The sequence below is a fragment of the Artemia franciscana genome, chromosome 3 (assembly GCF_032884065.1).
Source record: "Artemia franciscana chromosome 3, ASM3288406v1, whole genome shotgun sequence".
In the NCBI taxonomy this organism is placed as follows: domain Eukaryota; kingdom Metazoa; phylum Arthropoda; class Branchiopoda; order Anostraca; family Artemiidae; genus Artemia; species Artemia franciscana.
The window spans coordinates 18,200,235-18,225,033 of record NC_088865.1 but is presented as its reverse complement, the minus strand read 5'-3'; the positions used below and the strand labels follow the sequence as shown (position 1 = coordinate 18,225,033).

At 33.3% G+C, this 24,799-nt stretch overlaps 2 long non-coding RNA genes across 3 annotated transcripts in view; one reads left to right on the top strand and one right to left on the bottom strand.

The window, feature by feature from the left end:
• LOC136024970 (uncharacterized) overlaps nucleotides 1-21,338 on the bottom strand; it is a 72,946-nt gene extending 51,608 nt beyond the window's left edge. For both annotated transcript variants that reach the window (XR_010616988.1, XR_010616989.1), the window contains exon 1: nucleotides 20,384-21,338. This is a non-coding gene — a long non-coding RNA (uncharacterized LOC136024970). The remainder of the gene's footprint in view (nucleotides 1-20,383) is intronic.
• LOC136024969 (uncharacterized) lies at nucleotides 874-20,540 on the top strand. The gene is made up of 3 exons (XR_010616987.1): nucleotides 874-1,341; nucleotides 6,418-6,586; nucleotides 19,901-20,540. It is a non-coding gene; the product is annotated as an uncharacterized LOC136024969 (long non-coding RNA).
• Nucleotides 21,339-24,799: the final 3,461 nt, after the last annotated feature.

The window sequence follows — 24,799 nt, the reverse complement described above, 5'->3', positions numbered from 1 at the left end:
AATAAATACATAGGTATTTAGAAGTTCGTAACGTAAGTTACATATATTTTTACTAATAATAACGTTCTTAAAATTAAAGGCTCTAGTTGTCTTTCTAAGTAACTGAAAAATTGGAGAGTAACAAGGCCTAATCCCCCGCTCCTTTTTTCTCATTATCGTCCGATCAAAACTGTGAGAAAGCCATTTAGGCAAAAAAATAAATTACTATGCAAATTTCGTTTTAATTATTCATGTGCGGAGAGCCAAAATCAGAAAATGCATATATATATATATATATATATATATATATATATATATATATATATATATATATATATATATATATATATATATATATATATATATATATATATGGTTGAATACAACCAATTCTAACAATCCTTCGTACCAATACGATTTGTGTTTAGCATTATTCCTAAATTCACTTACAAAAATTATCAAGGTCTGAAAATATGTTAAATATCATTACTATGCTTACCATAATTTTACGGTGTGATATTTGCTATAGACAACTTCTAATATTCGAAGTCTCAGACAAAAGTCTTAATGCATTGGGAAAGATTCTGAGTAATGATAGTGCAGGCTCTTGAACTTGGCCAGTGGTTTAAAATGGTGCAAATGGAAATTGGTGCAACTGGAAATTATCTACTTTTATTGTCAAACATTTTTATAAAAATTATCCTAGAGTCGAATTGCACCAATCTTAAAGTTCACCTACATGTAACTTCCGGGTTGGCAAATCGCCTAACGACCAAATTTGTTTTTAACCAATTAAAAGCAAGGATCTTATCCGATTATATTATACGTAAGAGGTGTGCTACATATGAGGTTAACCAAGGAATGTTTTTCAGAAGCTCAGTTCAAAAAGAGCTATTGTCCACAGCATAAACATCCACATTTATGTTGTGGCTGGGATCTGATCTTGCTAGTGTGGTAATGGCAGTGTTTTAGCATTGACGATTTTTGGCAGCCTATCGTTTTCAATTTTTTGCAATTAAATGATAGTATTGGCAATTCTGGGCAATTTTTTGCTAGTATTAACAATTATCTGCTCCTGACAATACTAAAAGTCAATATGACACTTGGACAAATGATAGCACTGGCAGTTACATCGTCTCTGAAGATACAGTCAATCACTATACCCCTTGGATGAATATTCCAGGTCCGGTTGGTAGATCTCCAGTTTATTCAGCTCAAAATCCTTCTTCAAGTCCTGGTTCAAGCTCCAGCCCTGGATGTCACCCGTCCCAGAAAATGCAGTAAAATCAAATTAATCTTGGGTGAATGTCCCAGATCTCCTAGATGACTAACCCGTTCATTCAGCTCAAGTTCCTACTCCTGGTAAGAGTTAATTTCATTTTATGGCTCTGGTACAAGATAATTTTGTTCAATAACCAGCTTTCCTCAACTTTGTGTTAACAGAAACGAAATACAGAGTTACGTTTAATAATGATTTGATAATTATAAATTAACAAATAATAAATCAAAATTATTAATTGAATAAAAAAAACTAGTTTTTCACTGAAAGTAAGGAGCAACACTAAAACTTGAAACGAACAGAAATTACTTCGTTTATGAAAGGGGCTGTTTACGACCTCCTCAACGCCCCGCTCTTTACGCTAAAGGTTGACTCTTTCTCTCTACTCTACTTTTTAAAACAGTAGAATACTTTAGCGTAAAGAGCGGGGTGTTGAGGAAGGAACAGCCCCTTTCATATACGAAGTAATCGCATTAAAATGCGATTCTTTTGATGCAACTATTGGCATCAAAATTCCGATTTTTAGAGTTTCGGTTACTATTGAGCCGGGCCACTCCTTACTACAGTTCGTTACCACGAGCTGCTTGATAGGTAAATTTAATAATTTGCAGAGATCTAACTTTTTTTTAGCAAGTTTTACCTTTATGGTGCTGTATGACTCATTTGTCACTATGATTTTCACTTGATTTGGGATAATAGGTAATAACAAAATTACATCACCTCTCCCTCCACCATTTCCTTGTTAGGTGTTTGGATTTTATATTTTGGATTGACTAAAACAAGATGCATATAAATAGATACAAACAAAATCTTGAAAAAAAAAATAGGCATGTAACTTCTTTTTTGTTTATTATCAATATAGTAGGATATTTGTTTGTTTTTATCCTTTCTGTCCTCGGCGAAAGCTAATTTTATAATTTTGCCTGTAAATTACTCAAACAAAAATTACTAGAATGTCCCTAAATATTTCAAAATGGAGGTATTTTTCTGGAAAATAAAAATATTTCTTATGATCTTCGACCCACCAAGTCGAGGTGTTCCAAAATATGTACAGGTCAAACAGTTCGTCGTAACGAACTGTAGTAAGGAGCGACCCGGCTCAATGGTAACCGAACTCTAAAAAATGGAATTTTGACACCAATATTTACATAAAAAAATTGCATTTTAATGCTGATTTTAAATATATAGCTTTCATCAAGATTAGTGTTTCCTATCAAAAGTTATGAGCCTGAGAAAATTTGCCTCATTTTAGAAAATAGGGGAAGACACCCACAAAAAGTCATACAATCTTAACGAAAATCACACCATCAGATTCAGCGTATCAAAGAACCTTATTGTAGAAGTTTCAAGCTCCTATCTACAAAAATGTGGAATTTCGCATATTTTGCCAGAAGACACATCGCGGATGTGTGTTTATTTGTTTGTTTTCCCCAAGGGTGATCGTATCGACCCAGTGGTCCTAGAATGTCTCAAGAGGGCTCATTCTAATGAAAATTAAAAGTTACAGTGCCCTTTTTAAGTGACCAAAAGGATGGAGGGCACCTAGGCCCCCGTCACACGCTCATTTTTCCCCAAAGTCACCGGATCCAAATTCTGAGATAGACATTTTATTTACTATATTCGAAAAACCTAAGAACTATGTCCTTGGGGGCGACTTACTCCACCGCAGTCCCCATGAGAGAGGCTACAAGTTACAAACTTTGACCAGTGTTTACATATACTAACGGTTACTGGGAAATGTACAGACGTCTTCAGGGGGATATTTTTGGCTTGAGAGGGAGAGTTGGGGGTGCTTGGGAGGATCTTTCCATGGAAAAACTTCTCATGGGGGAAGACCCTTTCAATGAAGGGGACGCAGGATTTTTTAGCATTATTTAAAATAAAACAATGAAAAAATTAAATATGAAAAGTTTTTTCTACTGAAAGTGAGGAGCAGCATTAAAACGAGCAGAAATCATTGCGCATACGAGGGGTTCACCTCCTCGTAATACCTCGCTCTTTACGCTAAAGTATTTTTAGTAAAAAATAGTGACGAAGACCACACTGCCTTTCCATAACAAACAAATACAAAGTAGAGACAATAGGGAAAATCTTTTCAAGACAGTGGAAATCAATTCTGTGGATATTTGCTGAAGTGAGGATACTAGGGCTGTTTTTAAAAAAGTTTCACGAAGTGTTTTAATTATTTAGTTTTAATTCTCACAACATCACATCGCCCCCCCCAAGCCCCCCCGCGCGCGTAAGTCGTTACGCGCCATATTAGTTACGCGCCATTGTAGATGTGTCCCTGTGTCCCACCTGTGAATAGATATATATATATATATATATATATATATATATATATATATATATATATATATATATATATATATATATATATATATATATATATATATATATATATATATATATATATATATATATATATATATATATATATATATATATATATATATATATATATATATATATATATATATATATATATAATATATATATATATATATATATATATATATATATATATATATATATATATATATATATATATATATATATATATATATATATAATATATATATATATATATATATATATATATATATATATATATATATATATATATATATATATATATATATATATATATATATATATAATATATATATATATATATATATATATATATATATATATATATATATATATATATATATATATATATATATATATATATATATGTGTGTGTGTGTTTTTTCAACTACGTAAAACATGCGAATATACAACATTCTTCGCTGTCCCATTATCTATGCATACAAATAGATTGTCAGGTTTATTGACTCTTGAACATGCAACATATAACTGTCTGGGGAAAAACAATCCGTATTCAGATCTATACCTCATTATTCTAATGATGTGTCCCTGTGTCCCGGTCGTCATTTATATTCCCTGTGTCCCGGTCGTCATTTGTGTCCCAGTTTGTAATTTCTCTTTGAGTGTCCCGGTCGTCATTTATATTCCCTGTGTCCCGGTATGTAATATATATATATATATATATATATATATATATATATATATATATATATATATATATATATATATATATATATATATATATATATATATATATATATATATATATATCTATATATATAAAAATAAGTTGTCTGTGTGTGGATCTGTGGATGGATCAGGTGACGTCATGTTTGTCCGCATATGACGTCTGAATTATTTCACACTAATACAAAAGAAGAAAAAAACTAAAAAAGGTAAAAACTACAAAAAAAACTAAAAAGAAAAAAAAACTAAAAAAGCTAAAAAACTAAAAAAAACTAAAAAAAGGTAAAAATCTAATAACTAAAAAAAAACTGAAAAAAATAAAAAAAGGCAAAAACTACAAAAAAAAATAAAAACTAATAAAAAAACTAAAAAAGCTAAAAAACTAAAAAAACTAAAAAAACTAAAAAAAGGTAAAAAACTAAAAAAAACTAAAAACTAAAAAAGAAAAAAACTAAAAAAAAGGAAAAAACTGAAAAATAAAAGAGAAAAAGAAAACTAAAAAAATATGAATAAATATATATAAAAATAAGTTGTTTGTGGGTTATGTCTGTCTGTCTGTCTGTCGAGTGACGTCGTGTTTGTCCGCATATGACGTCTGAATTATTTCACACTAATACAAAAGAAGAAAAAAACTAAAAAAGGTAAAAACTACAAAAAAAACTAAAAAGAAAAAAAACTAAAAAAGCTAAAAAACTAAAAAAAAACTAAAAAAAGGTAAAAAACTAAAAACTAAAAAAACTGAAAAAACTAAAAAAAGGCAAAAACTAAAAAAAAACTAAAAACTAATAAAAAAACTAAAAAAGCTAAGAAACTAAAAAAACTAAAAAACTAAAAAAAGGTAAAAAACAAAAAAAAACTAAAAACTAAAAAAGAAAAAACTAAAAAAAAGGAAAAAACTGAAAAATAAGAGAAAAAGAAAACTAAAAAAATATTAATAAATATAAAAAATATAAATATAAATATAATATAAATTAGCAATCAACAAAGCACCGAGACACAAATGACGACCGGGACACAGGGAGTATAAATGACGACCAGGACATAAGTAAAAAAAAAAACTAAAAAAACTAAAAAAATGGTAAAAACTACAAAAAAACTAAAAACTAATAAAAAAACTAAAAAATCTAAAAATCTAAATAAACTAAAAAAGAAAAAAAAGAAAAAAGGAAAAAAATAAAGGAGAAAAACAAAACTAAAAAACGAATGTATATACAGACCGGGACACCGGGATACAAATGACGACCGGGACACAGGGAATATAAATGACGACCAGGACACAGGGACACAACTACAATGGGGACGCCGGGGGGCACAGGGGGATATAAATGACGACCGGGACACCGGGACACAAGGAATATAAATGACGCCCGGGACACTCAAAGAGAAATCACAGACTGGAACACCGGGACACAAATGACGACCGGGACACAGGGAATATAAATGACGACCGGGACACAGGGACATAACTACAAAGGGGACGCCGGGGTGCACAGGGGGATATATAAATGACGATGGCGACTCAGGGAATGGTCGATTAGCAATCACCATCAACAAAGCTCAAGGGCAATCATTAGAATCATGAGGTATAGATCTGAATACGGATTGTTTTCCCATGGACCATTATATGTTGCATGTTCAAGAGTCGGTTAAACCTGACAATCTATTTATATGCACAGACAATGGGACAGCAAAGAATGTTGTATATTCGCAAGTTTTACGTAGTTAAAAACATATATATATATATATATATATATATATATATATATCTATATTCACAGGTGGGACATAGGGACACAACTACAATGGCGCGTAACTAATATGGCGCGTAACGACTTACGCGCGCGGGGGGGCTTGGGGGGGGCGCGAAGCGCCCCCACCAACTAGGTGTTGGGGTGGCGCGAAGCGCCACCCCAACATCTAGTATATATATATATATATATATATATATATATATATATATATATATATATATATATATATATATATATATATATATATATATATATATTATATATATATATATATATATATATAGAAAAAAAAGTTCAGAAAACATTCTTGAGATCTTGAAGCTTTAAAATAATATATACTACTTTTAGCTGTGAAATTCGGGCGAATGTCAAAAAGCCAAAGACAAAAGGTTGAGTATGAAGGGAGATTCCATAAGACCCAAATGAGAGAGAAACCATGGCCATCAGATAGCTCACCAGATAGCTCCGCTTATAATTTTCAACACCCGTCTCCATCCAATCAGCATTATACCGAAACGTAAGTTTTAGTTTCTTTCGCTGGTGTTTTATTTTTCCCAGGCTGAGATACTGGTGACCCCTCTTCATTCTTACCCACACGTTCCTACCTAATGAAGAGCCGTTTAATATTGTTGCTACAAATAGATTCAAAAACAAGAAAAGATAACACGAAATTGCCAACCGTTTATTAATCTTGAAATTCTTAAAACTGAGGGAGCTACAATTTCTAATTTCTACTTACTAGAGCGTATCCATTGGGTTACAGGGTGTATCCTTCTACCCCCTCCCCCCAAAAAATCATCATTATCATAAGAACATATAAAAAATGTATATCAACGATTTTTTCATGCGTTTTTTTATAACCCCCCTCCCAGAAAATATCTTCCACTAACAAAAAAAAATTCTGGATGCGCCCTTGCCAGTTTAATATGAAGTCTGTATTAGTTGAAATTTTTGAACCATAACTTGAAGAGTTATGCCAAAGTGAAAGAAATGACGGTACAGTATACCGACAACCATACAGTCAAGTGGGTATGTAGTAACAGATTTTAGTAAGAGGTGACTTTTGGGTACTTTGCCCATTATTATCAGATAAATAGTCGTTTTTCTCTTGCTTGAGTACATACCTATAAGTTAGTTTTATTCATGCTTTAGATTCCCTCAACCGAGTAGACCGAGTAGGCTTTCCAAGGGAGAAGGAGTTTTGGCACTTGAATATTACTTGCCACCCATTCAAGTTTACGCTATGTAAATAGATGGAAAATGTGTAATTTGGGCTATATATTTGCACATATGGGGGTGGGGGTAAATTGTTTGGACGGTGTGAAGCCAGAAAAAAATTCTTACTTCTTAATATGCAGAATAATTGTACCTAATACATTTTGCATGCAGACCCGCTATACTTTATCCCTCTCTCTAAGGTGCAAATATACAGCCCAAATTTATTTCTAGAGTAACAAAGAAACTACCAAGGAATCCGTTTGTTTTTGAGTATTAAACTTCGCAAACTTCAGTGGGTGGCGTATAATACACAAATACCAAAATTTTTCATGAAGAGAGAGCCGGATTTCCCGGTATTATTTAAAAACGACCAGAAATTAAAATAAAAAGCAAGTTTTTTTCAACTGAAAGTAAGGAGCAACGTAAAACTTAAAACGAACAGAAATGATTACTTATGTGAAAGGAGCTTCCCCTTCCACAAGACTTAGCTCTTTACCCTAAAGTTTTGATTTGTCCCAGTTAATTAAGAACAACTCCTGAAATACAATACACAATACCCGTTTAATTATAATAATAAGCTTTGCTTTAAAATTCATTTAAAAAATTTAACGTAAATAATGAGGTCTTGAGGCAAGGAAAACTCTAGCCAAACAGTATATGGAATCACAAACCAAATTTACACTATCCATATATTAAGAATCAATGGGCCAGGATTCAGTTAGCTACTGTGATGAATCAAACAGAACATTAATACGAAGCCAAATGATTTTCTCTTGCAAAACCAGTACATTTAAACTGTCATTCTAGCCAAGTCAACTCGGTTGAGGGAATCTAAAGCATGAATAAAACTAACTTATAGGTATGTACTCAAGCAAGAGAAAAACGACTTAGTCAGGATCTGGACAAAAAAGCAGTTGGGAAAGACTAAGTATTACGTTCAAATGAGGTATAGACCAGGCGTCTTTTGTTACAAAATAGCAAATTTCTTATGACATATTGTTTGGAGGAAATGGTAGTTTGAAGTGCGTTCGATTCGGCTGATAGCTAATTTTTTTTTAAAGTATATATGACTTCTAAAGTTCAGTTATCGTCACTGAGAGGAGTGAGGTTGGATTTTGCATAGACTAAAAAGAATAAGAAATATTATGCATAGATTGTTAAATAAGTTATTTTTTCCCAAAACAGCAGGACACGCTAAAACTAACAGGATCAAATACAAACAGCCAACTTAATCCACTATTCAGTTTTAAATATTTTCACATCTCTCACCATCAAAGTTCACATTAGGGTTTCACAGTGCACAGAATTAAATATGCCGAAAAGTTTCATTTCTTCACCTTATGCACGTGCTTTGGGAGAGATGCTTAAAAGAATTTTAGGTAAACACAACATTGATACTTGTTTCCAATCAGTGAGACCATTAGGTAGTTTTCTTAATTCTGGGAAGGATTTAACCCGAGGGGATTTAGTTAGTGGGGTGTATAAAATTTCTTGTTCCTGTGGAAAGTTTTATATTGGTAGAACTCACCAACAATTTACTGAAAGATTTATTGAGCATCGCAACTCAAGAGAAAAAACCCTACAACTAAGAAAGCCTCCCGAAACTTTTGCTTCAGCTCTAGCTGAACATACATTCTTTTATCCCGAACATTTTATACAATTTGATGAGGCTACAGCAATTTCTAATGATAGAGGTTTTTCTCAGTGGGCAAGTGAGGCTATAGAAATTAAAAAACATATATTTGCTAATATTTCAATAAATAGAGACACGGGGAATTTAAATATTGAACCGATTTATGATATTCTTTTGAAAAATGAACCAATAGTCGATGGGGGAATTAAAATTTTACACAATCACCAGGGGACAAGATTACCCACTAAACCAAAAACAGTTGCTTCAATGTTAGCTTACAAGAGGATTATTCGCAACAGAATAATTAACTAAGTTTCAATTTTCATAATTTTTCCTCAGTTGCTCTTTGATTCTCATTGAAGTAACTCAAATAGCTGCTTTTCCCTACGTGGATAAGTAGCGACAATTGTATTTATTATTATTGGTGGTGGTTTTTATTTGTTTTTAGTTTAGTTTTCTTTTAATTTTCTATCTTGTGCTGGAGACGCCTTGTTTGGACACAGGCGAAATATCCGCGTTGTTTTAGTCTTTCAATTCTACTGGCCGTCGTCTCGTTTGAAGTTTTCTTTTTGTAGAGTTTTATCTCTTGGTTGTTGAAAATAGTCCGGTTTGGCGTCAAATAAGACAATGGCAACACTGCCGTTTCTAATGTAGACTATAACTTTTAAATTAGAAATTTTGTTTAGTGACAACTAATTTTTATTATATAATTCATTCAAAGAGGCGGCTTGCATTTTATGGGTAGGCACTAGATGGATTTCAAAATATGGGCTGCTCGAGATACAACGATGTTACTGTCAAAATAAAATAGTTGGATAAAATAAGGCGTGTAAAAATCAAAAGACTGAAATACCATTCAAATGGGGAAAACAATTTGGCATGGGATTCGGTGTCGTTATTATTGGCTCTAAAAAATGGAAAGATATTTCAATAGTTGCAAAATGGAAGTTTAAAGGCCACGATTATCTCAAATATGTCTTAAAAGCTGGCGTACCTGGTATTTCATAAAACAAATAAAAACAAGGAAGCCCTTTTTTTGTCTTCCTATAAAATTCATAATAAGCGACGTTAAACCTCTGCAAATAAACATGGTCAAAATGCTCAGGAATTGAAAACAAAATAAGACTTTCGTTCAACATTATTCCAAATATATGGGGGTCAATTCTATTTTATTTTAAGTGTAACTTGCATAATTATTTTCGAAGAGTAGAACATATAATAGAACATATATAAGAATTTCAAATTTCTCTTAAATCTTTCTTTACTATCTCATCCCAACTCGTTCTAGGTGACCTGATTTTTTTCTGCCCTAGATGGCTGGCTGAAAGCTACCACCTTTGGCAATTTGTCATCTTTCACCCGCCAAACGTGTCTCACCTATCTTGACCAGTCCAAACGATATTGTTTTCATTAATTTTCGAACATTTTCTAGCCAAAACCTCTTAAAAAATCCTTAATTTTGCTTTTCATCCAGAACGCTCAAATCATCAGCATACTTTAAGTCTAGGAGAGCTTCACTTTTCCATTTAATTGCATGCTCTCTCGTAACCTTTGGGGTGTCCCCTGATACAATATGAATCAAAGTGATCGATATAAATGGAGATAGACCGCAACCCTTCTTAACTCCTGAATCGACAAGAAACTAGCTACTGACAATGGGGGGGGGAAAGGGAACGTTGGAGGGGTGCTAGCTGCCCTACAATATTTATATATCTATTGGTATTGAAATTCTGTTTTTTAAAGTTTGGGGTACTGTTGAGCCACATCACTCTTTAACTACAGTTCCTTGCCACTAACTTTCTGAAAATGTTGTATTTTGTATTCTTTTGTCAGAAGAAATATCATGGATGTGTGTTTTTTTTTCCAGGGTTGATCGTATCAAACCAATGGTCCTAGAATATCGGAAGGGGCACATTTGTATGAAAACTAAAGTTCCAGTGACCTTTTTAAGTTACCGAAAAGATTGTAGGGTAACTAGCCCTCCTTTTACCCCCTTCTGCCTCAAAATTACCTGGTCAAAATTTTGAGGTAGCCATTTTATCATTTTTATTCAGTATAGTTGAAAAATTCCAAAACTGTATCTTTACAGATAACGTGACACCCCCCTCCTCCCTAACCCCTAGGGATAGGTCTTTAAGTTATAAAATTTGCTCATTGTTTACATATAGTATTTGTTATTGGAAAGTATACAGATATTTTGGTATTTTGTGCTTCAGGTGGGTTTCTTTGATCCAAACGGGGACCTAAGTGATTCAGAGAAGATGATGCAGAAACAGTTTCTCGGTCAACAGTTTCAGAGGAGGCGATGAAGACCAATCTCAGCGAGACAAGAGCAAGCTGTATTAGCTATACTTTTAGAAATTGGAGAACACTTAATAGTAGAAGTATATCGTCTACGCAACGAAGATAGATGACATTAATACGGGCTTAAACAGAAATGATGGAATATCTTCAGTAGCGGTTTGGATGGCATTATTAAAAAGTGCTGGACTAATCACAAAGCCTTGTTTCACACCTTTCCTAACCGTGATGGATTTGCTAAGCTGGCTATCTAGCCGTACCCCTATGGACACATTACGATACCAAATTCATAAGAGACGACAAAGAAAGGGGCTTATTCCACTTCTTGATAGAAAAAAGAATAGCATGTGAATGAATAATGGAAAGATAGCCAAAATCATGACAAAAGAGAAAAATCTTTAAAAATACTTCCAATTTGCATGTGACTCAAAATTATAACTGAACAACTGAACGACATTTTATCAGACAGCAAATCGTTTGTGTCTTATCCAAAAGAATAATATTTGATTTCCATGATAGTTTAAATAAGGAGAATATTATGTAATTATTGTCGTTGTCAAAGCATTCAGTCCTCTTTATAATAGAGGTATTAAGAATATTTTTTTTCTTTGGAAGTATAAACCTTACACTTGAATTGGTTGGACGTAGGGGTTGAATAGAGACAAAAAAATTTAAGACTAGCTTTTTCTATATAATCACCAACAACTGATTCAGTTCAGGGCTGTTCAAAAGGGGGTTAGTGACAAGCTGATCTGGGTATGGTGCTTCGGCCAAGAGGTGAACGCGTTAGTCACTTGGATATTCAAATAACACTTTTCAAGGAGGGGGAGTTCATGCAAAAGTTGGCCGGGCACCAGCCCTATCGACGGCCTAGAATATACTAAATTTAGGGATGTTCAAACTTCAGCCGTGTGAAAACTAAAACATAATAAAAATATATTTTGCTCAATGCCAGTTTGCTACTAACAAGCAATAGATGAGCTTAAGAAGCCAATAAGAGTCAACCTTATATCTTCAACTTTTGCTAGGGTCACCCAACCGACTCTTTAGCTTTAACTGTATTTGTCCTGTTTTATTTTAAGTAAATTTAGTAAGAACAGGGGGAATTATAAAAACAGACACTATTCTGAAAAAAATTTAAACTTCCAAATAAAAATAGAAGTAAATTATTATTTATTCAAATATTGTGCCAATTTAGATTTCTTTACACTATCCTATGACGATAATTTTCTTACAGCTTAGCTTACAAAGCTTGCTTTTTTCACAATCCAAAGCAAGAATCTGGATTGACTGTATAAGTTGAAAGGATTTCTTGTTTTAGATAAAATGACCTATTTTGAGAAACAATATATGTCGAAGGCTTCTTATTTCTAAGAAAAACGAATTGGTCATATAAAGAAAAAAACACAACGGGGTTTTCTAAAGGCCAAACTAAGATACTGAAAAAAGCACAAAGAATATTTCTAAAAGACAATCGCCTTTCTTCCTCAGCGCGAACAAAAAATATTTAAAGAAAATGCCAGAAAAAAAAAACAAATAAAAAGCGGAAAATAAATGCTGAGAGAAATGGTAAAAAAAAACAAACAAATAAAACCTAAGAATGTTGACAAACAACTGAATGCTAGCAAACAAAGGCCAGTGAAAGAAAATTAATTGGTTCACTCAAACAAACGACCGAGGGTGGTCTGAGAAGTGTCCAACCTAACAGATACAACACTGTTTATCCTAAAATTTATTTCTATTTTTGTACATGGTCTCCTCAACACTATACAATTCTCCTAGCGATTCCCCCATCTCTTTAATCTGTCAAAATAGTACTCCGCGTTCTTCTCTGCAAAATAATTGTTCAGGAAGGTGATTGCCTCTTCATTTGATAAAAATCTTTGTCCTCGAGGCATTTTTAGTTGAGGGAGCACAAAGAAGTCGCTTGAGGCTAGACCTGGTCCCCCCTAAGCAATCCACTATTTTGATTGTATTTTTGTTTCCAGCTTATAATGGTGCATCCAAGTTTCATCTACATGAATTTTTTCGGGACCAAAATTCGGATTTATTGCACTTAAACTGCGCCAAAAGAGCATTGGAAATGTTCATTCGGACACGTTTTTGGTCTAGCATTAGCAAACGTGGCACCCAGCGTGTGGACTGATTTCTTATGCCTAGATATTGATTGAATATGTGATAAAACGATCTTTGATCATTTTCATTGCCTCTGCTGTCTCTCTCACTTCAATTTGACGTTCGTTTAGGACCGTTTGGTGAACTGTAGCGGCGTCTTCGCCAGTAGTTGCAGTTATTGGATGTACCGAATGCTTATCAAACAGTTCGTGGTAATGAACTGTAGTAAGGAGCGACCCGGCTCAATAGTAACAAAAACTCTAAAAAATTGAATTTTATATCAATAGCTACATCAAAAGAATCGCATTTTAATGCTGATTTTAAGTATAGAAGTTTCATCTAGTTTAGTCTTACCCATCAAAAGTTACACCATCAGATTCAGCGTATCAGAGAACCCTACTGTAGAAGTTTCAAGCTCCTATCTACAAAAATGTGGAATTTTGTATTTTTTGCCAGAAGACAAATCACGGGTGCGTGTTTATTTGGGTTTTTTTCTTTTTCCCAGGGGTCATTGTATCGACCAAGTGGCCCTAGAATGTCGCAAGAGGGCTCATTCTAAAGGGAATGAAAAGTTCTAGTGTCCTTTTTAAGAGACCGAAAAAATTGGAGGGCATCCAGGCCCCCTCCCACGCTCATTTTTTTCCCAAAGTCAACGGATCAAAATTTTTAGATAGCCATTTTGTTCAGCATAGTCTAAAACCATAATAACTATGCCTTTGGGGATGACTTACTCCCCCACAATCCCTTGGGGAGGGGCTGCAAGTTACAAACTTTGGCCAGTGTTTACATATAGTAATGGTTATTGGGAAGTGTACAGACGTTTTCAGGGGGATTTTATTTTGTTTCGGGGTGGGGCTGAGGGAATGGCTATGTTGGAGGATCTTTCCTTGGAGGAATCTGTCATGGGGGAAGAAAAATTCAATGAATAGGGGGCAGGATTTTCTAGCATTACTATAAGAAAACAATGAAAAATAAACATGAAAACGTTTTTTCAAATGAAAGGAAGGAGTAGTATTGAAATTTAAAACGAACAGAGATTATTACGCATATGAGGGGTTCTAAAAACACTTTAGCATAAATAGCGAGGTATTTATGCTAAAGTATTTTTAGTAATTTCAACTATTTATTCTACGGCATTTCTGATTCAGGGGTCATTCTTAAAGAATTGGGACAAAACTTACGATTTAGTGTAAAGAGCGAGGTATTAACGAGGGTACAAACCCCTTCTTATACATAATAAAAATATAGGATTATGAAAGTTTGTTACGTAAGGTAATTCTTAAGTTACGTATATTTTTTACTAATAAAAACGTCCGTTAAAAATTAAGTTCTAGTTGCCTTTTTAAGTAACAAAAAAATTGGAGGGTAACTAGGACTCCTTCCCCACCCCTTATTTTTCAAAGTCGTCTGATCAAAACTAAAAGAAAGCCATTTAGCCAAAAAAAGAATTAATATACAAATTTCATTTTAATAATTTATGTGCGGAGAGCCAAAACCAAACATGCATTAATTCAATAACATTCAGAAATTAAATAAAAAAAACTAATTTTTTTAGCTGAAAGTAAGGAGCGACATTAAAACTTAAAACGAACAGAAATTACTCCGTATATGAAATGGGTTGTCCCCTCCGCAATACCTCGCTCTTTACGCTAAAGTTTGACTCTTTGCCACAATTCTAACTTTTAAAACAATTAAAAGCTTTAGCGTAAAGAGCGAGGGATTGCGGAGGGGACAACGCATTTCATATACGGAGTAATTTCTGTTCGTTTTAAGTTTTAATATCGCTCCTTACTTTCAGGTAAAAAAATTAGTTTTTTTTATTTAATCATCTCCCAAGCTCTTACAGCCACGTTTAAATTCGGCTGTTCGAAATTTCACTGTGATAAATGACGATGAAGAGTCTTCGTATTCCGAGTCTAACTCATTTTTGGTTTGTGTAGGCATAATTCCTTTCAAAACAAATATTTTATGACAGCTGGATACTCTATCTTTTCATTTTCACACAAAGACCCACAGAAACTCATCCAAACCATTGGCAAATAGCAATTGCACGTCCAAAACGGCTGAAATTTTGATGTGTTGCAGTCAAAATTTTGATAATTTTGGGGATAAAACCATGAGCGTTATGAAATACCTAACCCTTGTCATCTCAGTTTACCATGTTTTGCGCTGGTTTTTCAGAGCCTACTGCAGTGATAGTGCAATTAATCAAAGACTTAGTGTTCCTGACTTTGTTTAGTGGTATTTTCAAACAAATTAAATACAAGGTCACCCTATTTGTGCTTCATTCACATTCGTTTGGTGGTGGCGTCATCTACTTAGACTTCTGAAAGTGCCACCAGATGACTAACACGAGCTGATGTCACCGGTTTCTCCTTCTATTGACCCATATCACTACGAATGCCTCAAAGGAAGCAGCACAACTATATACTTAGCTAAAATGTAATAATTTATGTCTTATGTTTTTTTCCTGTTTTCTTTGTAAGTAACAAGTAACAAGCGCCATTTAGTGGGAATTTTTTTCTAGACCACAATTGCTTCTATAAAGTAAAACTACTCTATTTAAAAAAGGATGCACAACTACATTCCCCAAATTTTATTGACGAGTTCTGCCATCTTCGTGTTGAGGTAGGAAACTTTTCAGACCACCAAAACTTGGAGAACAATGTCATTTGATTTCTGATTTTAGTAATTGCACCTTTTTTTGCACAAACACTTGAGATTTGAGCGGTTGATGACGACTTTCATTATGTGAAAGTGAATGTAATTCAAGATTTATTTCAGGGATGACTCAAGCATTGGCTCCTCTCTTAAGAAAACCGACATAAGAATCCTTTTATTCTTGAATTACCAGTATCTCTATTAAAAAATAGACCTAAATTTTGGTATTTATAAATCTCAATAACCTCTCTGCAGTGGTGGACAATATCTTTGTCTTGTGAAATAAAAATAATTTGCTTAAATAAAATAGCATGCTCTGGATGGTCACAAGTGTGCAATGATTAGAAGAATTATTTAAATAACGGTCATTGTGCGTAGATTTGGGAATGTCCCCAGGACATCCAAAAAATTAAGACGCATATCTACCTCTGATTCTTCAGTAGATTTCAGTTTTGGGTCCAAGTAGTTAAGCAAATGAAGGAAAGACAACAGATTCTTCACGGTGCTCCCATGAATAAAAAATATAATCTTTAAAACGAAACCAAAATTTAAGTTTGTTAAGACTTTGCGAAATGGCACCTTCTTCAAGATCCCCCGTGAAAATATTAGCAAATGTTGCCAAAAGGGGGGCACCCATTGGCTACACTTTTGTCTATAAAAAGTGGGCTTATATTGGAAATAAAAGGGAGTTCTATCAGAAATAGCTGTAAGAGAAAGAAGTGTCTGATTCGAAAGTGAAGGTTTTTCTAATATAGATGAGTTAGAATTAAGCTTATTCTCGACAATGAATTTGGCCTTTTGGGGATCACAATTGATATAAATTGAATCCGCATCAAAACTACCAGTTATTGTATTTCATTCACCCAAAACTTGCTTTACTTTAGAAACGAAATCAATAAAAAATTTAATTTAAGACTTTTGAGGCCAAATTAGTAGACGAAATACAACTGATAATGATTGGTCGAAATGGATTATCGGGCTTATGAATTTTAGGGAGACCATAAAAATGAAGTGACTCGTACCCACGTGGATAAAACTCTTTTGCACAATTGATCTGTGATTTCACCCTTACCTTTTAGATGACTAAAAGGTCTTTGCGGACTTCCTGATAAAGTGTTTCTTTGGATCGGTAGTTAATTCTTCATATGTCTTAGAATCATTTAAAATCTGACTGTTTTACCATAATCATCTGAATACCATACAACAATAGTATTGCCTCTATCGGCTTTAGCAATAAACCTGGAGTGATCTATTGGTAGTAATTATTTAATTATCTTAGAAAATTCAAGAGATATTTTGAAAAGCTTAAGCAATTATATAATTTATCAAAAAAAGACTGAGTTTAATCGTTTTGGTTTTAAAGTACGGCAACTTTCTTCAACTCATCTTTTCAATAGCTAACATTATGTCAAGACCATGGGATACCAAGCTTTTCCTTCTCTCAAATTTCATATCTTTCATATAGCCAAATCACAGTGCCTTCTTCCCCCACCATTTCCTTGTTAGGTGTTTGGATTTTATGTTTTGGATTTACTTAAACAAGGTGCATGTATATTGATACAAACAAATATGTTGAAACAGACAAAAAAAGATATAACTTTTTGTTTTTTTATCAATATACTTTTGTGTTTTTTTTATAACTTTTGTTTTTTTATCAATATAGTTGGATGATACTTCTATTCCCTATTTCTCCTCGGCGAAAACTAATTTATAGTTTTGACTGTAACAATTTGCCTATATCTCACTCAAATAAAAAATTACTAAAATGTCCCTAAATATCTCAAAATAAAGGCAATTTTCTGGAAAATAAAAAATATTTCTTATGATCTTTGACTTTCAAGTCGAGGTGTTCCAAAATAGTTTCAGCTCTCCTTAAGTATTTAAGTATAATTCTTGAGGTTGATACGATTACTTATTTCCGACATTCTCCTGTGTGATTATTTCTACATAAAATTACACTAAACGACATATGGCCAAAATGACGATACTAGGGGTTGCTTACTTTCGTGGGAAACCAGAGAGGCAGCTGTCCTGTGTGGCACCAATGGACTTTAGAATTATTTTCAACGATCACTTAAATCTATATGATACAACTTCGTCATTACGTATGAAAACAAGAAAGGGAATAATAAATGAAAAGAGAAAAATCAAATAGGTGCAAAACGAGGATTTTGTCAGCCAGTAGTAAAACATGAAAAACAAGCAAATATTTCGACAAGGACCTCCGCCAAGTCGTCCTCAGTACTTAAAACAATAAGAAAGAGGAAAAAGAAAAAAAGAAACAAACAGCAAAATCTAACCTTCTCAAGTGAATTGTACGAGAGGAAAAAAGACACTGAATCAAACAACAAAAACCAACTTGAAATCAATGAAAGAAAAGTTACCAATTAGATTGAATAAGTATCCTTTGCCTTGCAACAGATTTTGCGTGTCTACAATTTCGATTTTCATTAGATATGCGGACAGGTTGTCTTAAATTAGACTGGGTGAAAATATTTATAGAGTCTTTTAACATTAAATTGTTATAAATTGGGCTTAAGGAAATACCTCCCGTGTCTCTATTTATAGCCAAATTTATATGGTTTTTTTCTCAATTGCCTCTTTAAAGATTGCGGTAGGCCATTTACGGTAGATATTAAAGTTGCCTCTTCAAAAAGAACTAAAAGAACCTTTTCCTCTTTCTTATCTCTTTCCTCAATTTCAACACTTCCCATTGGCCGGGCAACGTAGGTCTAGTTTTAGCTGAAATTAGGATAGGTTCACAAAGATGACACAACCCATTCTGAGATTTTGTGGGAGTAAGTCAAAGTAAAAGTTTTAAACATGGTGGCATGGAGAAGGGTGGCTGAGGAAGCTGAAAGATGGCTCGAATAATTTAGGAATGGTCAGATAGGTTTATTCTAACTATTCTAAATGGATTATTCTAACTATTCTAAATAGATTTATTCTAAATAGGTTTATTCTAACTTCTAGTTGGCAACTTCTGTCATTTCAACAGCCAGAATTTGTCAACTATAAATTTGCTTCTTGTTGGCTTATTTGAAATTGCTAATTCTTAACTACCTTGCATTTCTATCCCCTGTGAGAGTTGAGTTCGTTTTACTCAGCACAGATTAATGCATCTGTGTCTTCACAAGGCTAGTGTAAATTGTCGGTTTACTATTAAAAAAATTGAAAATAAGTTTTAAATTTGTTAGTTTCTTCAATAATTAAAAAATGACCAAAGCTTTAAAGAATAAGTGTCAGTATAGATCAATTAAACTGAAAATCGAGCATGTTTTTTTATTCGGTAAAGCACAAAATATGTTATGGTCTTGAGAAGGCATGGGGGTTATCAGCCCTCATCTAAAGTTTTGATCATTTTGAGTTTGACTCGGTTTTATGCTTGGAAGATTATTTGACTTTATTTTTTCTTTAACACTTTACTTTTCTTTGAAAAGCTTGTTTTGTGAAAAAAGTTTTTGGGATTAATTTTATAATAAAGCTCAGATACGGCATTATGGTCTTTTTTATCTCAACTTTTATAAAATCAGGATATGGGAAAGCAGTAAAAGCTATTTTTGTATACCTACTCTACTATACTATAAACACTCTACTATAAAACAATTCAAGATTTATTCAAAATAAAATTAAGATTTCCATAACTTTTGTCATGTATTTGGATATTAAAAGCTTTTTAATTGACTTTCTTTCTTTCTTAATCCCTGAGGAAATGTTTTTGACTATTTTTTCAATCTTTTATTCTACAATTCTTTCATTTTAAGCTTGAGTCCTTAAATGTATATAATTAAATAAGTTTTATCTTAATTTTATTATTCATTTTAATGTCCTATTTTAACCTAACAAATAGGTTCTATTTTTATAAAGTTATATAGCTGAAAATGTAAAGTACTTAATTTTCAGGGACGATGTGACCGTCAGTGCTTAAACTTGAACCGCAACTTGAAGCCGAAGCTTGAGCTGATTAAACCGAACATCTATCCACGGGACCTGGGATATTCATCCAAGATAAATATTGACTTTCGGTATTTTCAGAGGCGATGTGATTGCCAGCGCTAGCATTTGTCCAAGTGTTATGTTGACTTTCTGTGTTTTCAGGAGCACCATAATTGCATCCGCTAGCATAAAATTGCCAAGAATTGCCAAGGCTATCATTTAATTGTGGAGAATTGAAAATGACAGACTGCCAAAAATTGTCAATGCTAAAACACTCTGCCATTACTACACTAATAAGATCGGACATTATCTTTTTTGAACTTAAAAACATCCTGTGATTTACCTCAGGTGCCACACTTCGTACTGTCAAAAACGTTTGGAGAAAATCCTTGTTTTTACCTGGTTTAGAAATAGCACAGTGGTAAGGTCTTTTCACGATTTGGAACTTACCTCTAAGTTATTAGTGAACCAAAGCAAATGAATAGAATACTCCAATATGACTTGAAAAACAAGCTTTCGATAAGGCTTTGTAGAAGTTTTGTTAGATGCAACCATTCTGTATTGCAAAGATTTTCATTTCTTTACATTAAATTATGTATTATGATCATCTGGTTTGACTTGTTCCAGTGTCACTAGAATAGGAAATAGAAAGAAATAGAAATGGTAATTGAGTCAGAGGCTTTGAAAAACAAGCCACAAATAAAAAAGCAGTGTTTTTCTCCAGATTTAACAAAACTTTACCTTATTTTCTTAGCTTGATTGGTTGGATGGATTATTCCATTTCTTAGTTGCACCCTAGCATGGTGTCTAGTAAGATTTTACTTGAAGAAAGGTAGAAAGTTTTTATTTGAAGCTTTTATTTTGCACACTGAGACTTACAGACCCCGAGTCTCGAGCAAGCTAAAACTTAACCAGAACTAGGTCGTTGGCATCCCTGAATCTAGAAATTTTACAAGGCTCTAAATTTCAGGAACTAATTTTAGCCGAAAGTTATTGTTGAATTAATATAGATAAGGGTTGAAAAAGGCCACACATGGTAGATTATGTTTGTTTTATAGCTATCTCATAATGGCTCTACAATACAAATCGACACTGATTTCCTTATAAAAGTAATTGAGAATGTTTTATGCCAAATATTTAAAATATTTGCAATACGTTAATGCATGGCATGTTCAAACTTATTCAGGATCTGGACATGCCTGCAGTGGGCAAAGACAAAGTATCAGATTCAAATGATGTATAGACCGGATGTATGGACGTCTTATGCTACGGAATGGAAATTTTTTATGCTTTTTGGAGGAAATGGTGGTTCGGAGAGGGTTCGATTCGACTGCTATTCATTTTTTAAAGAATATGTGAGATCTAAGGTTTAAAATAATATTTTTTGTTAAGTTATTATAACTGGGAGGAGTGATGTTCGATTTTGCTTAGACTAAAAATAAGCAAAAAACATGACAAACTAAAACTGTCAGGATCAAATACAAAAAGTCAACATTTAAGCCATTAGACAATTTCAAATATTTCCGCATCTGTCTTCATAAAATAGTTGAGTTTGGCGTCAAATAAGACAGTGGCAATAATGCTGTTTTTACAGAAACAATAGAACTTTTAAATCAGAAGTGTTGTTTAGTGACAGCTATCTTTTATTACGTATGGTGTTCAAAGAGGCAGCGTGCGTTTTATAGGTAGGCACTAGATGGGTCTCACAATAAAAGTTGGTTGACACTCAACGATATCAGTGCCAAATTAAAATAGTTGGATAAAATAAGGCGTGTAAAAATCAGAAGTCTGAAATACCATTCAAATTTTGGAAAAAAATTTGACTTGTGGTTTAGTGTTGTTATTATTGTCTCTAAAAATGGAAAGATGTGTCAGAAATTGCAAAATGGACGTTTAAAGACCACAATTATCTCAAAAATGTCTCAAAAGCTCGTGTAGCTGAAAATTTCCTAAAATAAAAATGAAAACATTTGCAAATTAATATGGTCATAATGCTCGGGAATTGTAAACCAAATATGGCTTTCATTCAGCATTTTTTTTTAATGTATGGAGTATCAACGTCCTTTTAGTTTTGACTTGTTGGGCTGCAAATCAAAGAAAGAGCGACTAATAACTGGAAGAGTAGCTGAGTTTTCTTTTATTTTACACGCTTTACTGCTGCTAGGCTAGCAACTCAAAGCAGCACCAAGGCGTCTGAGGCCAACACAGCTAAACACGCTTCACTCCCGTTCCAGTCAATTCAATGATCTCTACATCCTTTCAAAAAGTTAAAATTTCCCTTAAATCTTTCTTTACTATATCCTCCCAACTCATTTCAGGTGACCTGATTTTCGTTTGACCCTAGATGGTTGGCCGAAAGTCACCAACCTTTGGCAATTTGTCATCTTTCATCCACCGAACGTGTCTCAGCTCCCTTGACATTTTATCTAGTTATAATCCTAGAAAGCGAGATACTGCCTCTTCACTTTCACTTTTTTCCAGTCTAAACGGCATTTTTTTCATTAATTCTCAAACATTTTTTGGCCAAAACCTCTTAAAAATCCTTAGTTTTGCTTTTCATCCAGAATACTCGAATCATCAGCACACTTTAAGTCTAGAAGATTTTTACTTTCGATTTGATTCCATGCTCTCCCGTAGGCTTTGAGGTATTTCTTGGCATAAAGTCAATCGTAATGATCCATATAAATTGAGACAGACCGCAACCCTGCTTAGCTCCTGAATCAAAACAAAACTAGCTACTGACCTCTTTTTTTACTTTGACTGCTAATGTTATTCTTGTATATTACACTAATCACTTTAATGTGTTTATCTGGTATCAAACAGTTTGTGGCAATGAACAGTAAGCAAGGAGTGACTTTGCTCAATAGTAATCGATACACAAAAAATCCATAGATGCATCAAAAGAACCTACTTATTATACTGATTCTAAATACATAATTTTCGTCAAGTATAGTATTACCCATCAAAAGTTTTGAACATGAGAAAATTTGCCTGATTTTTGAAACAGGGGGGAAACCGCCCCTAAAAGTGAGAAATGTTAATGAAAACCACTATCAAAAAACAATTTTGTACTCTTTCAAGCTAATATAAAACTTGGAATTTTCTTTTTTTACCAGCAGAAAGATTACGGATGCGTGTTTATTTATTTATTTATTTTTTTTTTTTTGGTTTCTTTTATTTTCTTTTTTTTACCAGGGGTGATTGCATTGAAATAGTGGTCCTAGAAGATCGAGAGAGGGTGCGATCGAATGAAATTGAAATTTCTAGTTCACTTTTTAAGTGACCAAAAGATTAGAGGGCAGCTAGCCCCCCTCCCCTTCCACTCCCCTTTTTTCTCCAAATTTGTACAATCAAAATTTTGAGATAGCCATTTTGTTAAGTATGGTTGAAAAATCCGATGGCTATGTTTTTAGGGATAAAATGACACCTGCGATCTGTTGGGAAAGGCCCGTCGCTTACTATTCCAAATAAAAAAAAACGATAGGCTATTCCTTTGCGTTTTTACTTTTAGGAATAATCGTGATAATATCTATCATTCCTGGATCAGGTGCTGATGACAATTTTTTTACTCACTGACCCGTTTTGTTGGGCTTTTTAAATACGTTGTATATTTTCTGCTACTATTGGTCATGGAGAAGTCCTTATTACGTTGTAGCTGCTGCTGTGAGAATGATTTATACTCTGGTCCACTTTCTTGGTATCCGTATTGTCCTGTATTGTCAACCGTAGATTGTCGTGTAAGTAGTCTTTTAGCAGCCAAATGTAAGTATTGATACCTCAAGACACCCGAGTGTTCCCATAGACACTATTCTTTTCTTCTTCGGTAGTAAAACGGTGGAGGCATTTCCGGCATGTTTTTAATTTGGGGACCATGAATATATGCATACTTTCTGCGATGAGTTATTCTGATTCTTTGCTGGTTACCACCTGGTAAATTGTCTATTCTTCTGTTTCCAAATTTTGGTCCGCCAATACTTTTTTACGGTTTCAACGGTCAAGTGATAGCAAGATTGTCAATTATTTAATTTATAAACAGAACGTTTTTGTTTCAACCAAAAAGGGGGAACTGATTTTTCACAGGTCCACATAGTTGGATGAAAGATACCCCTGTAAAAATAAATATTTCTTGTGACTTGGCTCACATGCACAACGATTTGATTGAGTGAAAGCGAAATTTTCTAAAGAGCTCGTCAGCAACTTTCTAGTAGAGTTCTCATATTCACCGGTCTTATGCCTATATTTTGATTGTTTACTTTCTATCAATTTACATTAACGTTTTACTATTAAGATAAATTTATATAATAGTTATCATTTCCAAATCCCCTTAATAAGAGAATCAGTGCACATTAAAAAGAAAATAACAATGAATCATATATTTAAGTGCGTAGAGGCTCATTCCTAAATTTTGGAAATCCTAGAAGACTCTGGAATTTTTTAAATGGCAGTAGAATCAAAATCCAACTAGTTTTTACAGGAAATTCAAATCAGTAAAGGCAGCAAAAAATTACCAAATCATGTCTAATGCTCCAAGGGAATTTATTGTATTGTATTATTATTGTAATGTATATTGTATTTAATTATTATAATTTATTGTATTATGTCTCAACTAAAAATGGCTTCAAACTTCGGCTGGTGATTAGGAAATGGTGCGTTTTCTAAATCTAAAGATCCAGCCGGATTTGTTGAAAAAAAGCTCAATTAAGTGAATATACGGGTATAAAATGTGATGCCTATCAGAAATGAAAACACATTAATACTCAATACTTTCATCGAGTTTTAACGGTTACGTAGTGAAAAATTTGAAGCTCGTTTCCAGAGTTTTCCGCTAATAAACCATATTCTTAAAACAATATTGGGAATTAGCAA